Source organism: Thermobia domestica, chromosome 16 (genome assembly GCF_964235325.1).
Source record: "Thermobia domestica chromosome 16, izTheDome1.hap1.1, whole genome shotgun sequence".
NCBI classification, from domain to species: Eukaryota; Metazoa; Arthropoda; class Insecta; order Zygentoma; family Lepismatidae; genus Thermobia; species Thermobia domestica.
Genome location: NC_137469.1, coordinates 69,810,998 through 69,828,839, shown reverse-complemented (window position 1 = coordinate 69,828,839; position 17,842 = coordinate 69,810,998). Strand labels below are relative to the sequence as shown.

Here is a 17,842-nt window from a genome sequence, read left to right as displayed (position 1 = left end):
TTCTTTTTTAAATACATACACACAAAATTTTAAATTATATTCACTTCTAATAAGATGTATATTAAATTAAATGAAATTAAGATTAAATAACAATGAACATAAATAGTAATTGTTAGAAATGTATTTTGGAACATAGTACTGTGTATATATATATATCGAACTAAGTTTTTATCATGTTACTTTGATTCGGGGGCTACCCTAAGGGAGATATATTTTATGCAGGAATTAAAATTTATGCGGAAAGTGAAGTATCTCGCAAGTCCCTTAAGCTAGGAACAATATGAAACTTGGTATATGAACTCCACATTAAAAAATAAGGACACTTGTTCTATCGTTTTAATTTTTTTCTCTCTTAAAGATAGGAGAGGGGGAGCATTTTGTATATTTTTTTTCATCAAATTGAAATAAGTTAGGTAACTGTTGTTTGTGATCACATCACGGGAAAACGGCTGACCCGTTTAGAATAAATTTAGTACCTACTTCAAGTTGAATTTAGTTTCTACTTCAGGTCAAATTTTTTATCGTGTCACTTTGATTAAAAGGCGTATCTTAATTGGATAAGTGGTTCAAAAATTGGTCAAATACATTACAGGCTTTTATGACTACACTCTGTTAAATGCATATCCTAAGAGGAAAAGAGGAAAAAGTTAAAAATACTTTCATAAACCTATTCTCCCTGTGCGTAGAATGAGCATTTCAGTTAGTAAATAATTAAAAAAATGTATTGAGATTTTTTTCTTGATAGGTATAATTGATGAAACATAAGTCCTTAGCACAAATGAAAGCTACAGAATTAAGAGTGAAAATGGGGAAGAGGATTCTTACAATGATGTTCCTTCCGACTTCTTGCAGCGTCTAGACGTGACTGAAATGAAATAATTAACCGGATCGAATCGAGTATGCAAACCTTGCTCAACATTTCGATCTTATAAGGTACTGAACAAGAGAAGAACCTTTAAAAAAAATACTATGTATAGCTACGTATATACTTTTCGGTCCAAAAAAGTTTTCTCTTTCTTTTTGTTTCATGTAACAGAAGTGAAAGTGGATTAACTTAAATTGATAAGTTGATGCCGGTAGATTAAAGAGAAATTGCCTTTCATTTCCTTTTGTTAGATACGAGATGCAAATCAGTTAAAAAATAGACAGATAGAAAAGTTTAATTGAACTGGGCGAACATATTAACAAAGTTTATTAACAAAGTTTCTTCACCTTGATTTTTCTGTATTCTACAAATATTCTGAAAAATCTTTGCTTGAAGAAACAGAAGAATGACCATTCTTTTCTATTATGGGATTTTTTTTTCCTGTAAAGAATTTCGTTAACCGGATATTGTGATTTCATGTCAACTGGAGAGGAAGTGGTACAAATGGTTGTAGCTATTTCCTTCTCTCTCTCTCTTCCCTCACCCTGCATTTTTTCAAATATTCTTATTCCATGCCTAATCAACTGTGTACAGAATTCCATGTCAAGATCATATACTGTGTTTTTTACAGGAAATTCAATTTCCTTTAATTCTCGCACCTTAAATATTTTAAATATGCATGCACGCCGTATATGATAGCCATTGTTCGCAGTAGTAGTAATGTTTAATCGTATTTTATTTTAAAATCACGGTTTTCAATCTGTAGATGAAAGAATGCGGCCAATGAACGTAGAATTTAATGTATTCTCTGTGTATAAGAGACAGAATACACGCTGGCAACAAATGTTATTACAAATATGAAAAACTGTTCAAAACCAAGGTTACTATCTAGAGAAACAAAGATCAGAATGTATAAATCTATGGCGATTTGTGGTGACCTATGGGTGCTAAACGTGGAAATTCGAATGCACATCTGAAGAGCAGCTGTTAATATTTAAAAGAAATGAAATTAAGAATTTTCGGGCCAATTAAGAATTATGATACATATAGACAAAGATACAATCATGAAATAGACCAGACAAAATCAAGTGGATAGGGCATGTCCCACGAATGAACGACAAACTAGATGATCAACCAAAATATAATTGAAAGGAGGAGAGCGAGAGGACGACCCAGGAGATGGGTAGAAAATGACGGGGAAAACCTGCGTGTAATGGGTATTCAGGGATGGAAAGGCAGAGCTAGGGACAGGGTCCAGTGGCAAGGCGTTGTTAAGGATGCCAGTGGCGTAACTAAAGGCTTGGGGGCCACCTCGCAGACAGCATGGAGTGGGGCCCCTTCTCTACGTCCCACTTCACGAGTTGGGCCCCCCCTGATGGCTTGGGCGCCCCGCAATGCGGGGTCAGCGGGGCCCTTATTTACGCCCCTGAAGGATGCCCTATCTCACAATGGGCTGTAGCACAAAAGTAGCAGCAGCTATGGTTCTCAGTATTTTGAATTTTACTGATTTATCTCAAGGACAGTAGAGAATAACAAGAGCTTGGAAAATGAACCATAGGGTACCTACATTGGTGCAGTCTTTCTAAGCATTGACGAGACTCATTACACTTTGACTTCAGTCTCTAGCGTATCGACTACTTTGGCTCAAGTTATTAGATGATTTAAACTTTTCTGTCTCCTTCTCTTATCTGTCAGGGTCAAATTTTCACCCGCTTTTAACAAGACAATTGGCTTTATATATATATATATATATATATATATATATATATATATATATATATATATATATATATATATATATATATATATATATATATATATATATATATATGTGTGTGTGGGGGGGGGGTCCCAGGTTCAATTCCAGACAGACCTGGTGTGACCCGGAGAGACGAAACATTGTCGTAATAGCCTACATGAAGATGTATGAACAGGGTGGCCACTCACCTGGAAAACCGGGAAAAGTCTGGGAATTTTTTAATTCTGGAAAAGTCAGGGAATTTTAATGAAAAACATGGAATTTTTACTCGGTAGAAAATTTACGTTCTGCTGTATTCCTAGCCATTTAGCCGGTTTATTTATATACAAAATAGTTTTGGTCGCTGGGGGCTTCGCCCCCAGATTTCTCCTTCCTTCCAGGTTTCGTTTATCTAGCTCTGCTGGTTTGGGCTGCGCATACTTTCTTCATATTCTTTTGTCATTTAGTGCTGCCCATGAATTGAGCTGGAGCGAAATCGGGACCATTTTGTAATTAACACACTTGTTTAGTTCGATGGCTGCGCCCCAGCATCCCGTTTTGGTGGTCACGTGATTAATATAAAGGCTGAACGATAGTTGAGTATTTCTGCCGGAAGAGTTCCGAATGTGTGTCGAATTCCACAAAATGTGTGGAATTTTGGTTAATGCGTGTATTTCTATGTGGAATCAAAAACTGTGTGGATTCCACATGCATTTGTACTCAGTGGCGGCAGTACTTTTTGCGCCACACGATTAATTGGCCATGCTTTTTTACAGATATTAGACCTTTTGACCACCAATTTGAAGTAATGGCATTCCCCTCCCCCTAGTTTTTACACTCAATTCCGCTACTGCATGTACTGTTGTTCTAAAAAAAAAAAAAAATCAGCTTCAAACAAATTTTTCTGATTTCTTAAAAGCACATTTTAATAGTGCTCATTTACTTCAGTTCCGTTGTTTTGTTACACAATATTTCCCATCTATGTCGACCTGTTCCCCGGTTGCATAACCACCACACGCCACTGCTGGCACGACAAAACCTTTGGGACCCGGGCCTACCTAAAGTTGTTAATGCCGGCTTTCTAGACCGAAGTCCGCTACTTCTTAATACAGGTAGCTCCATAATTGTCCTCTCCATTCATTTGTGGTATCAGATGCAACATGTTTAACTTACGAAGAATCGCCAAAATTTAATCTAGCAGTCAACTTATGTGGAATGTGAGATGTACCGTTGAATCTAAAGAGTGTTATGTTAAATCTTTTTATGTAGTTTGTGTTCAAAGCCAGTGCATTACATTTCAGTATGGAAAGACGAATAAACCTAAATTATATGTGATTATTCAAGACAAAATTACCTTGATTAAATAATGTCACACCTGGAATCAAGTATGTGAATATTCGAGGGCTCAATTAGTTGAAATCGGTAATGCGTTATAAAATTCTCCAGTAATGCTGAAGAGTTAATATTTCAGCTGCTTCTGGGTCATCGAATCTGTCCGGATCACCGAATCTATCTTAAATCACCAGGTCAGATTGGGTGTGAGAGGCGAAATCCACACACCCGGATTACACAGACCAAAATCGTGACCCGATGAGCTATGTGCCATTTACTTCTTTTACTTGAACCTTCCCCGGTGGTCTAGTGGCTACCGCATTTTTGTACGTATTGCGATGGTTCGGATTCTACGTATCTTTAAAATGTGGGTTCACGTTTCCTATAGCCTGGACGTTGAAAAAAAAGGCAGCAAAAATTTAACAAATAAGCAAAGTTGGTATTTGGTTATTTTTAAAAAGAACCTACTGGGTATTGCCAATTTGTAAATATATGTAATAATAATAATAATAATAATAATATAATAGACGTTATGTAAGGTAATCCTGCACCTGTACTATAGTATGAGGCATGATTTGTTCGTAAGCTTTTATCGCACTTTGAAATACAATCATGTCATGTCGGCAGCATGGGGTCCCTGGTTCAATCACAGCTCGCGTTAAATGGACTAGGTAGTAGATAACACCGTGTGCATGGGTTTTTCGAGGCTCTTATACTTTCTTCATTGCACCATTGTCTTCACTATCATAATCCCAGTTTCTGCCTTGCACCATAATAGTTGGACGCTCAACAACAACAAAATGTTTTAATTTCAGTACAAATGGTTCATTTTAGCCGTGTTTCCTCTTACTTAAATACTACGGGAATGTCGTTTTTACGTGAAAGCAAAATACTCAAATTGATTCAAGTTATTGCGGAAAAATGTTGGAATATAGTAGCCTACGCAGATTTTATCAATGATGGTCATGCTGCCCTAATCATATTGTTTCAGGACTTTAATATATATCTTAATATGTAAAGGGGGTTAAACCTGAAACCCTCCCTTGCATACGCCATTGCAGGAGTTGGCATGCACTTTGGCTGCCGACTGTACGAAAGGGCGGTGTCTTTCTTCACAAACCTTTTTCACGCTTTCGAACTTTCACTGTTTCCCGTTATTTAATAATAGTAGGGAAAAAAGGAGAAAAACCTAATAATTTTCTGTTCATAGCCGGAAATTATAATGGTTAAAAGTGGCTACCGGGCAACATCTTTAAGCGAAAACCATTATCTTGCTAATAGTTGTGGCAAAAAGAAGTGACGAAACAGTCTTTGGTTGACTGCTTTTAAGGGCCTTTCACTCATTTCCCGATATTTTAAATTCTTTATAGAGATCATTTAAGTTTCCTTATAGTGTGTTTTATTCGGAAACATTTTTAAATGTATTTTTTCGTCTTTTGTAATTAAGCGTATCTGTAAATGGTTGATTCATTCAACAGAAAGCTGATTAGTTTTTATTTTCCTTCTCTAAAAGCTAACTAGAAAAGAATTAAAATCGGCATATTTATGTTGAAATTATGATAATAGCACTGTCAGACAGGGGCCGCGGTGGTTCAGTGGTACATGGGATCCCGGGTTCAAACCCTGCTCCCGCTAAGTGAGCTTTGTGGTGGACAAACACCATGTGCGTGGGTTTCCTCGGGGTTTTCCCGTTTCCTCGCACTTTCTTCATTCCACCATTTCATTCATTTCCCATCTTCACCGTCTCCTTTAAGCCTAGCCGGCATAATCGTGGAACGTAAAACTCAAAGATTTCATTTCATTTTCAGCAGTGCCAGACGTGGGCTCCCGTAGCATAGTCGCTAACGCTTTCTCCTTTGGTGCAAGTTGTCCCGGGTTCGATTCCCAATTGGGACACTAAAAAAATCGAAAAGGAGTAACAGCATTAGCTTTTTCAGGCCAGCCATCATGACGGAGGTTTTCCTCGTTTACATCAAGCATGTGCTGGGTGGTACGTAATATACAGGTCGAATTGATAGTCTAATATAAGCTGTACTAAAATCTGCCATAAATCAAAGTAACTTAAAAAGCTACAGTTGTTAATCTATGGATAATAATAATAATAATAATAATAATAATAATAATAATAATAATAATAATAAATGTATAATTGTAAATTTGCTACAATAGGTAATTCTGCTATAACAACACACTGCTGCAATAACTTTCCTTTTGAATATCTTTGAAATTGCCAGTCAATGTCGAATCGACCAGAGGAGGCCAAATAAAGAAACAGCATTCAGCGTTGCTAGTTGAAAGTAATTGAAAATAATCCAACGATCAGATTCGGCCTAGCCGATTCGATTTAGCAGCAACTGCAGAAAGCCAATTAGCCGTGCAGCCAAGTTGAGTAAGTGAAATCAGGGATTAACAGAGCAAGGCGGCACAAGATATATTAGGGTTGTATCTGACGTTTCCTAAACTCTCAAGCTGAATAGAGTGGCATTTAAGATATTTTCATCTTCTTACAGGCTTTCGTGTGATTTATCTGTTGAAATACATATAGTGTCCAATTAATTTTGTATAGTTTTCCCAATTAAACGGCAAGCTATCTCACTCTTTTCTGGATACACTGAAGAAATTGCTCTATAACCGCCAAAAAGTGAACTTACTTTCTTTGTTGTTGTTGTTGTTGTTGTAAGGAAGCATCACAAGTACCAATACAGTATATGAAAACCACGAAATATAACATGCAAACCCTAAAAATAGTGAAAAGAACAAAAAGCTAGTTTTTTCGAGCAACATACTTGTTAGTACACCAACTATGTTTTTAGAAGGGTGACCCCTTTTCTTGGTCTCTATGAGCTTGCAACATAGTCGCTCTCTAGAGGTACAGGATGCAATAAAAAAGACGAGTGTACGGTAGTTTAGCTGTGAATCTGCTTTGAAGAAAACGGAACGTCGAAAGAAGTTAAGTAGTGATTTGAAGAAAGTTATTGTAAACTATGCTTTAAAATTTCAGTCACCTAGAAATATAGGGAAAATTGTGAACAAATCCCATTCAACTATTCAGTACATTGTGAACAAATCTAAATACAACGGCTCAACCAGAAATTTACGGCGCGAGGCGCCAGAAAAGAAACCAAATGAGAGAGATGAGTGAATCGAAATCCTAGAATTAGTGTACTATAACTTCGTCCAGCAGTAGAAAGTGTGGGTGGGGAAATTAGTGTCCGATCAGACAATCCGTAGTGTGTTGTGGAAAAACTGCTACCATGGTGGAAGACTAAGGAAAAGACCATATGCTAGCAAGAAAAATCGTGCTTTTAGACGTGAAGTTTGCTAAGAGGTATCTAAATGATAGAAATTTTGTCGTTCAGGAAATGGCTGAATAGAATGGCATAATAGCTTCACCCTAAGTAGAAAACCGCTCTACACCTGTCAATGTCAACTTACAATTCACCGTAAGCCAAGAAATATGATTTAATACTGAAAAAAGCAATCACTATTGGTCGTTTATGCAAGTAGGGTAGCTCAGTGATAGGGCGCTAATCTCTGGTGCTAGGAATTTCTGAGATTGATCCCAGGTCAAGAGCGTGTGTAGTAGACAACATTATGTCTATAGTTTTTGTCTTGGTTCTCCAGTTTCCTCCCACATTTTGATTTCACTAATTATTTCATAATCATTTCCTTTGCCTATAGGACGCAACCGTGGGTCATTGAATACATTTTTTTTTGTAATGTTAATCAACATTTTTAATATCAGATTTCCGTGAATTGTAATTTTAATAAGTTTTTTTCCCTCGATAATTTCACAACTGTTTGGTTGTAATTTATGAAATAATTAGTACTATTACGTATGCATCGTGTCTACATGAAATTATAACTCACGAACAATTATAAATCTCACACTTCTTAACCTCAATTTCGCGCATCATTGAGGGTTTCTGAGGATAAGGTCATATTTCGTAAGTTTCAGCCGTAGGAGGGCGCCCACCTCTAAAATATGTTAACATGTAGAAATTTGCGAGATAAGAATTACACAACAGTGATTCATAGTCACGTGTGTAACTGTGTATTTTGTAATATACTGCACATATTTGAACCACCTATAAGTACTATCAGATACTCTAAATAAAATATATATACGCTTAATAAATCAAGCAACACGAGCTTTGTCCAAGGTCTAGTACACTTGACTAAATATGCGTAAATTTCAATTTAGGGAAAGCATTCCTGTTAAAGAAAAAAAAAGTACAACCAGTACGTTCCACTATACGAATGCAAAGCAAGTAAAACTTTCAAAAATGTAATACTTCCGCTGTGTGTAACGTCATTACTCTACAGTTAGTCGAGCGTCTTAACAAGGTCAGTTAAAGTCACTTAAAATGATAGAAATACATTTTTAATAAACGAAGATTCGTTAATTTATTACTGTTACGGTGTAACGTTATCCTATCATCATACATAAAATGAATATATATATATATATATATATATATATATATATATATATATATATATATATATATATATATATATATATATATATATATAACGTAAAAATTAAGGGTAAATAAAAGTAATAAATTCCTTCTATAAGCTTGGACACCTGTGCGTAACCATGGAAAGTGTCCGATTTAGCATGGTATCTAAGATGCAAGACATGCAGAGGGAGAATTTCTGTATTCGTCATTCATATTGTAATTATGAGCCCTCTAGATTAGTAACGACGTAGGTGCCAGATGTTAGTTTTGATGATGGTAGAAAACGAGGGAGAAGGCGAAGAAGACTACAATTAATGGACGATATCAAAACAGAAATCGTACGTGAACGACGAAGATTTTAGCGGAAGACCGTGGAGAATGGAAACTTCAGTTGCAGCAAGTGACCTGCCAATAATGGTAGAATACCTATGAAGATGATAGTGATGATTATATATAAATGCTCTGAGTCTCGCAAGATCTCGCTGTGTAATGATGCGACGTTAGCGCCACATTTGAAATTCTATTTTTTGTTTCCTTTTATTTCTGAAATAATTATTTTTCAAATTAGTACAATTTCTTATTTTATATTAACGTATTAGTTGACAGAAATAATAATTTCGGTGGTCGCCATGGCTCAGTGGTAGAGCGTTCACCTCTGGTGCGTGGGATCCTTGGTTCGATCCCAGCTCGCGCAGGTAAACTTTGTGGTGGACAAACACCGTATGCGTGGACAAACAGCGCAGGTAATCAGTATAACGTCTAAGTGGCACGAATCACGTCAGGACAAACCTCGACGTCCTCCCATGCACACTTATTTTGGGATCGACAAAAGACTTCGTCGTTTCACAATGAACTTACATGCTGATGTTGCAGATTTTTTTTGCTGCGGACTGTACCATATCTCTGTCGATCAAATTTGTTGTAAAGAGAAAGTAAAAGAAAGCAAACGTTATATAATCCAGGTAATTAGATGCATTAAAGTTGTCACCTACTAACCTTTCAGGCTGTTACTTTATACGTATAAAGGATTGATGCTTCCCTTAAACGTAATTCAAGTTAACTTGTAGCGTTTGCAACACTTACTGTTGTCTACGAGACGAGGAACATGACAATCTCATCTCATTTCATTTTCGAGACGAGACGACGAGAAATTTCATGATTCTTGTAAGCATAGAATATAGTTTAAATGTTGTTACAAGTTTTCTTTCTTTTTCTTTCTGTCTTTCTCTCCTCTGATGGTAACTCCTAGATGAAATTAAGAAAATATTAGTGCATAAATTTAGTACAACAAGACGAACAAAACGAAACGACAAAATCTTTTTCGAGAATAGACGAGATAAAAAAAAAGTATTCGAGAATCGAGACGAGACAACCTTATTTCCCGTCTCGTTAGCAACAACAGCGATACAAAATATAAAGTAAAACTATACAGTGAAACCTGTCTATGTTGGCCACTATCGGTTCCATTGAAAAGTGGCCAACTTAGACAGGTGGCCAACTTACAGAAAATAAGTATGATTTGTGTATTTTTAGAACAGGATTTCTAGTATTACTTGAGTGTAAAATTTTAATAAGCAGTGGCACGACAGCTACTTATAAATAATGTATATAGAGTAATCATAAAAATATACAGTACTAGAAAATATTACTATAGTATGCAAGAGCGCCGATATCTCTGTAAATGGGGGGGGAGGCATTCAGATGCAGAAGGTATATATATGAAGATTTTAGGAGAAATTGCACTCAAATTATACCGGTACCAAATATTGTATACTCATAAATAAAATAGGGGCCACATGAGCTTTGGGGGGCCCGGGGCCCCTCAGTCACCCCAGGATCGGCGCCCTTGATAGCATGTTTAATATATGTGCATACCTTTCTCTTCCTGAAACCTAGTCTGGTACATTGGATTATTCGGATTGAAAACAGAATAACACAAACAACCATGAAATAAAAGTGTATGTACACAGTTTATTGAAATTAATATTATAGCACACTGGGTTATTCAGGTTGAAAACAAGAAAAGCTAAGTTACAAATTAAGAAATTCATATGCAATTTATATGACTTCTTTTCACTTGTTACTGAATGGTGGTTCATTCTAGACGTATTTGTTTTATTTTTATTTATTTATTTATTTATTTATTTATTTATTTTTTTGGCAGATATGCACATTCTAATATTGTAGTTAACTACCTCTTGTTAATGAGCTAGAAGTGTTTCCCTCGGAGCAAAAAGATGTTTTGAGAAAATCTTGAGGGCATTCATATCTCAAAAACTCCGCTATCTTTTGACAAGCCGACAGGTCCCAATAGTTGACAACTGAGATGGTTAGTTTTGACCTTGAGAATTTTCCGGAATTACTAAAGCTCCCCACTGATGAGAGGAGTTGATATAGCTAATGGTTTTACCAAAACAGACAGGATAAACAAATACGTACAACCATTTCCTGAATTCCTGTACGTGATTTTTCTTATTCACATCTTCCTTCACCACCCCTTTCTGAGGGTAGTGTTCTGGCCATTGACCTCCAAGAACAAATCGTGCGAATCTATGATTCTTTGTGTCCAGTCACAAATACAGAACATCTGCCTCTCATATGGGAATTCGAAAGAGTTAAGAAAAATAACAAAACTGTATTTTTCGTGGCCAAGATACGCAGGTAAATTTATCATTATAATCATAGGGTAAACATTGCTTCAGAGTGGCCAACTTCCAAGATAGACAGGTGGCCAACTTATAGAGTAGTAAGTAACGAATGTCTTATGGGAAAATGCAGGTTCAAGACGAACTAGGCCAAGATAAGCAGGTGGCCAACTTAGAGAGGTGGCCAAGTTGACAGGTTTCACTGTATTATACAACTATGGCATCGTAACTGAAACACTTGAAACTTTTCAACATTCTATTTAAATAAGAGACACTAATATTTTTGCAGTACATAACCGTAAAAGACGTAAAATATTTTCCTGTATATATATATCATTAAGATTTCATCTCCTGTTTCACGGTTAAAAAGCTGTTTTCCTTAATATATTTTGGTGGCAAAAATCGTGACTTAAAAGTCAGCGTCTTCTTTCATACCAAAAGAAAAGAAAGAAAACATGGGAACGAAGACGAGTTAACTTCAGAACCTATACACCGCAAACAGAGAACAATTACCATACAAACACCCTAGGGCTGTCAGATGCTCTGCCTAAATTGGCAAGGACCAATTGAGACGATAGGATTGTTCATTTTTTTTTCTTTCTTCCTCCAGAACAACAGCTTTACTATTGGAAAGGCCAATGACCGTATGTAGCCCGCAGTAAGTCAAAAAGTGTGTTGATGGAAAATCTGGCATTTTCTAACACCGTTAGCTTTGTGGCCCATTGAATTTTTTTTTTCAAGCTTTTACAGATATGGAATATTACTGTCCATCTGTGTATATGCATGGTGTAATCTTTCATCCTTTTTAATAAAATGAAATATTACATCTCTCTTGTCTTTTGAAACGAAAAGTACCGTATCGGTGGAGACTCTTATTGTAGTCATATAATTTTATTACCGTTTTGTTATCAAACAAATGGTACTGTTTGCGCAAGTTTGAATTTTCTATCAAATTATTATTTCCCAAGTATAATTTCTCTTCACGACTTTTCACGTATGTACAAGGAAGAAGAAAAACTATTATTGAAATAGTTCTTGATGTCATTTGCATGGAACCTCCTCGACTCCGATTGATACACCGATATATAAGAATACTTATAGGGTTCCGGGTAATAACATTAAATTTGGAAGCAGTATAAAAGTTTGCACAGGTACTGGCTGAAGCTGGCCTATCATTTTTTTCTTCTTCAAAATAGCTAATTATGAAGGATAATATTTTTTTTATTGTTAATTTAATGGAAGAAGACTATATCGAGCAAATTAATTAACGTTGCTATCAAGTTAATTTTTCTATTATTATTATTATTATTATTATTATTATTATTATTATTATTATTATTATTATTATTATTATTATTATTATTATTATTATTATTATTATTATTATTCACGTTGGAGTTTGTCCTTCATCTCCAAATGGAATTCAGTATACAAATAAAAAAATGTTCCAGTGAACATGGATTGAAAAACGTATCCTTTCAGTCATACACTGCGAAAAATGCGAAAAATCACTTTCTAAAAATCTCTAGCTCGCCTGAATTACACAGCAACTAATATGCACTCTATCTAAATCTCAATCTAGGTTGCCATGCTGCAAGAATCTTGTAGCTGTCACCAAAAAAATCTTGCAATCCCATCTTTCTATTTACTGTTTACCCAGTACAAATTTTCTGAAAGCCCACCTATGCAGCACTGCACTCTAGTGGACAAATAGTGAAGAATATGTCGTTTCGGAAGCGGTGAAACTATTTTTTTTTCTTTGTCAGTGGAAGGGCGATAGCAGGTAGGAAGCAAGATGACGCAGAAAGTTGCACACGGTTTGACTCCTTGCAAGATGAAAATATTGTTGCATGTCCCTTTCAAGAGTGTGTTTACATGGGGAAATATTATAGGGTTGCAAGATTTTTTTTTTTTCTCAAATGGCAGCTACAAGATTCTTGCAACCTAGCTTTAGACGCCTCCCATACCAGCACAATGAACTGTGTAGTGGAAGTTAGGCTACGGGGATACACTTTTAAGCATTAACTAAACATTCATTTCACTAGTACCAGAGAATTGTAAAAAGTAGATATTTAGATAGAGGCCATACTACTTCCTGTGTAGTCTTTTTATCCACTTGCGATAGGCCGCATAGTTTTCAAACTAGAGCGTTAAAAAGTAATTTTTCGTGTTTTCCACGGTTTGTAACACTAAAAGGAGTAGTTTTACGACCTATGTTTATTGGAACTTTTTTTCCCTTTCATTTTTGGTATAAGGAGTACCTTCCCGGAGAAATGCGCACAAGATTCAAGTTGAGGGGGTGTCGTTCCAAAAATATTTCTATTGGAAGAGCTCCCTCACGTCACTAAAATTGCCTTGGTTCGTGCGCAACAGTGTTGTCAACATGTACGATAGCTGATGTACGATAATAGGAAAATATACGATAATTTAACAAATCCTGGTAAGAACTAAAGATAATTCATCAGTTATTTGAAATTCTATATATATATATATATATATATATATATATATATATATATATATATATATATATATATATATATATATATATATATATATATATATATATAATATTATTGCGTGAGAAAGAATATGAATACGAGATGTCACAAAATTACTCAAAACATTAAAAAGACGACCAACGTCTTCAGAAGACAAATAATGCAGGTAAATTAAAGTTAATCGGGTAATAATTCAAATATTTTTACGTTATACTATTAGTTAGTTAGATTGTGTGAGATGAAACGTATTGTAAAATTGATTCAATGCACTACTAAGTCAAAGCAGACACGTGATCTCATATGTAATCAAACCAGGGACCACTATCACGTACACAGAAAACCAATCAAGAACGGGTAATTACTAACTACTTAATGTAGATACATTTTCACAGGTAAACATATAAAGTGTGGAAAGAAAATCAGATTATATTTTCTATAGACTGGTAGCTTCGATCTTGTTTCCTACGCAGATTGTTAAATATAGTCCTTAGCTGTAAATGTTCGTTAACTATTATTATTATTATTATTATTATTATTATTATTATTATTATTATATTAATGCTTGGCATTGAGGGTGGAAACAAAAGATACGATAATTTTGCGACAAAACAGATATTATCGTACATAGTACTTAAAATTATCTTGTGATCAGGTTGGCAAGACTGGTGAGCAATCCTAAAGGCAAATCACTACTCAGATTTGTATGAGTCAGGCTTTGATCACGAATGGAAAGCGGGACCACATGCACAAAAATCACACGCGTTTGCCACAAAGAGATGCACGTTACCTGTTTCGAATTAATTTTGTGAAACACATAGAAGTTTCTCTTAAATTCGAAGTTCTTCCTACCTTTTCAGATTTTGTGTAATAATTTATCAATGAGCATTAAAATAAGCTATATCACATATTTCTTTTTCAAAAAAAGAATTATGTCTGTGTGTTTATTTTAACCCCTTGGCATACGAGGTTTGATATACGATTCGAAAGATCGTTTCTTCTTTTTTTTAATGGTTGTTAAGGTCATTTCATATGTTGACAGTATGCTAGAGCTACAAGAAAAAGTCAGTATCGCAGCCGGCTGTAATGAGCCCGGTCGTCTCATAGATGGCTGTGTATGCCAAAAGGTTAAAATTGTATTTTTTCATACTGCACAGTGGACATCATTATTTTGTTTCTCTGCAGTTAAGTTAGACATTACAAAATTTATATTAAAATATGTATAATAATTTTGTTCTTGAGTTTCCTTTTTTTGTAATAAATTTTTAAAGCGCTTAGTACAGCACTTAACAAACATTTATAAAGTATTGGTCCCGAGTAAGACGTCAGAAAATATGAATAGGAGCTGATTTTGGTATAAAAAGTTTTCAATTGTAAAGGTGGGGCAAGAAGTGAGGAAAATGATCGTCCTATCCGGTGTGCTCGGCTGGAGTCTACTGTGTGTTTAATATGTAAATCATTTTCGACATCACGTACGTCAATCCTTCTATACTTCGAAACCAAAATTGTTCGGAGAAGAAAATTTTCTTTCGTAGTCAGTGCCCTCCTGGTTAATCATTCATGACCCCCAGGCTGGTGAACTACTACTTTTTGTTTGGGACTAGGTGTTACTACTAATTTTGAAATATACAGGGTGGCCCAAAAGTAGGTGTACAGTACCGTACTGATCAGGTCATTGAATTTTATATCATTTCTTATTGTTACCCATCAGGTAGACTTAGTTTCTCTATTAGTTCTTAATGTGTTTTTACTTATATATTAAGCTCGGAAGAGCCCAAGCAAATAAACCCATAAACTAGAATGTTATACTTGATCAATGCAGGGTGTATACCTATTTTGGGGCCACCCTGTAGGTACCCAGTATGAGTTACATCAAAAGTGTCAGTAATTTTCCTATTCCACCTTAACTTCTATTCTGACGCCACTACTGCCTCGTCTTCATTTGAGTTTCCAAGGATTTTTTTTTTTTTAATCCTTCACATGAATTGCTATATGTGTCTGATTCTAAGAAATTTAATCGCTCTTCACGAGATTCCATGATGAGATGAGCAAATGCTGATAGTAATCACTCGTTTCCTTGACAGTGTTGGCGGTAAACAATGAAGTTCCTTGTCATTTTCGTAGGTTTTTCAAGCTCATCACCAAACCAACCTACACAGCGAAGCGCGGAGGTGAGTGTAGAAGAATATACACGAACATTTTTTTTAAATGAACAGAGCCAGGAAAAAAAGAAAAATGCAACTATGATGTAATCTGTGTCCCAGTTCTAGTGAGAAAGTTGTGAGCTTATGGGATGTTGACTACTGAAGAAAGAAAAAAAAAATGATGCTTAACAAACATTTTTATCTAGAAGGAATGTTTCGCTGTAATTGTAGGAGGATGTTTTTCTCATAATAAAAGATACAGTCCCTCCACCCCACCGTTGCTTCAGATTATATATATAGGGCCTATATATATATATATATATATATATATATATATATATATATATATATATATATATATATATATATATATATATATATATATATATATATATATATATATATTTTATAAGCAGTATCAAGAGAGCGAACAAATACTGTAGGGGCATTTAAAGGAAAGAGAATAGCCGATTATGGCTTCATGTTCCCTTTCTGAAAATACTATTTATAAATAGCTTATTTGGAAGAAAAAAATTTCGGTAACTTTATTTTTCTTGGAAATTAAAGGTGAAGAAACTATATCGCTCTAGAAGTTGAAATAGTAGTTTTATCTATAAAGTGAAGAAATCGATATTTTTTTTTCGTTTAATTACATTCAGATGTATTCAGTGGCGTGTGTAGAAGGTAAAAACTTGGTGAGACAGCCAGAATCCAGAGTATGATAGGTATATCATCATGAGTTTACTATAAACTTTCAAAAATATATAAATAATAGCTAAAATTATTTTTGTTACTCAAAAACTGGGGGGCCTAGGCCCCGGCTAGATCCTTCTTTGAATATATAAGATCTTAAACGTCAGAAGATTGAATTTTAATGGTGGTCGTGGCCAATTATAATAGTTCTATGTAGAACTAGATATAACTGTATCATTAATGATGTATAAGATGAATCCTTGTTAAAAAAATAATTAAAAAATGCTGGTATTATAGACCACAACCATATAGATTTCTAGGAGCGTAATATGTGGTCAGTACATTACATTGCAGATCATATTTCGGTATCTGTCAAGTATTTCCTCCTCTCCCACGGTTCACAATGTTAGTATTTAATAAGTTTACATAAAGATATATTTGCTTTTAAAAAATGTGTTAAAAGTTTAATGAAGAGCTTTTGCCCATTATTTAAACATAATTATTGATCTGGAGTATGTGTGACGCTGTTTGAAGACTACAAATAAGTGATACAATCTGGGCTTAATAGTATGTTTTTTTTATATAAACAAACAGAAATACTATCAGTTTCAAGTATTATCAACTAACGCCATGCTTTTTAGCGCCATATTTTTCTCTCTCGATATTCTCGAAAATTACATGTAATATGTCTCATTTATGGACAATACAAAAAATAATTGAAGTTAATCATAGTTTCGTGATATATATAGTATATCTAATTAACCATATGGTCTATACTGGGCTATATCTCATTCACCATAAAGTATACTGGGCTATATCTCATTAATTGTAGAGGGCGCGGTGGCTCAGTGGTAGAGCGTTCATCTCCATGCTTGGGGTCCCTGGTTCGATCTCAGCTCGCGCCGTGTGGACTTTGTGTTGGACAAACACGGTGCTCGTGGGTTTTCTCGGGGTTCTCCCGTTTCCTCCCACTTTCTTCATTCCACCATTTCATTCATTTTTCATAATCACCGTCTTCTTTAACCTACCGGGCATAACAGCGGAACGTAAAACTGAAAGATTTAATTTTTATTTTCTCATTAACCATACCGTATACTGGGCTATATCTCATTAACCATACCGTATATTGGGCTATATCTCATTAACCATACCGTATATTGGGCTATATCTCATTAACCATACCATATATTGGGTTATATCTCATTAACTATGCCGTGTATTGGGCTATATCCCATTAACCCTACCGTATACTGGGCTATATCTCATTAACTGTGTGTCATAATGAAAAACTTAGTGTATACTTCAGAATGGGTTTCATTTTAATAGGTTGCGTGCTTACTGTACAATACCAACTTTTAGGTTTACAAACTTTTTTTTTTTAAGATCGACTTTCTCGAGAACTGCACATGATTTACATTGGAAATACTCACCCATATCATTTTGTTCAGATCAACGAGATCT

General features: G+C 35.1%; 1 protein-coding gene across 4 annotated transcripts in view; it reads left to right on the top strand.

Annotated features, from left to right (window-relative positions):
* Positions 1–17,842, top strand: part of LOC145673137 (ferric reductase 1) — a 209,094-nt gene that overhangs the window by 65,819 nt on the left and 125,433 nt on the right. The gene's annotated exons all lie outside the window — the stretch shown is intronic.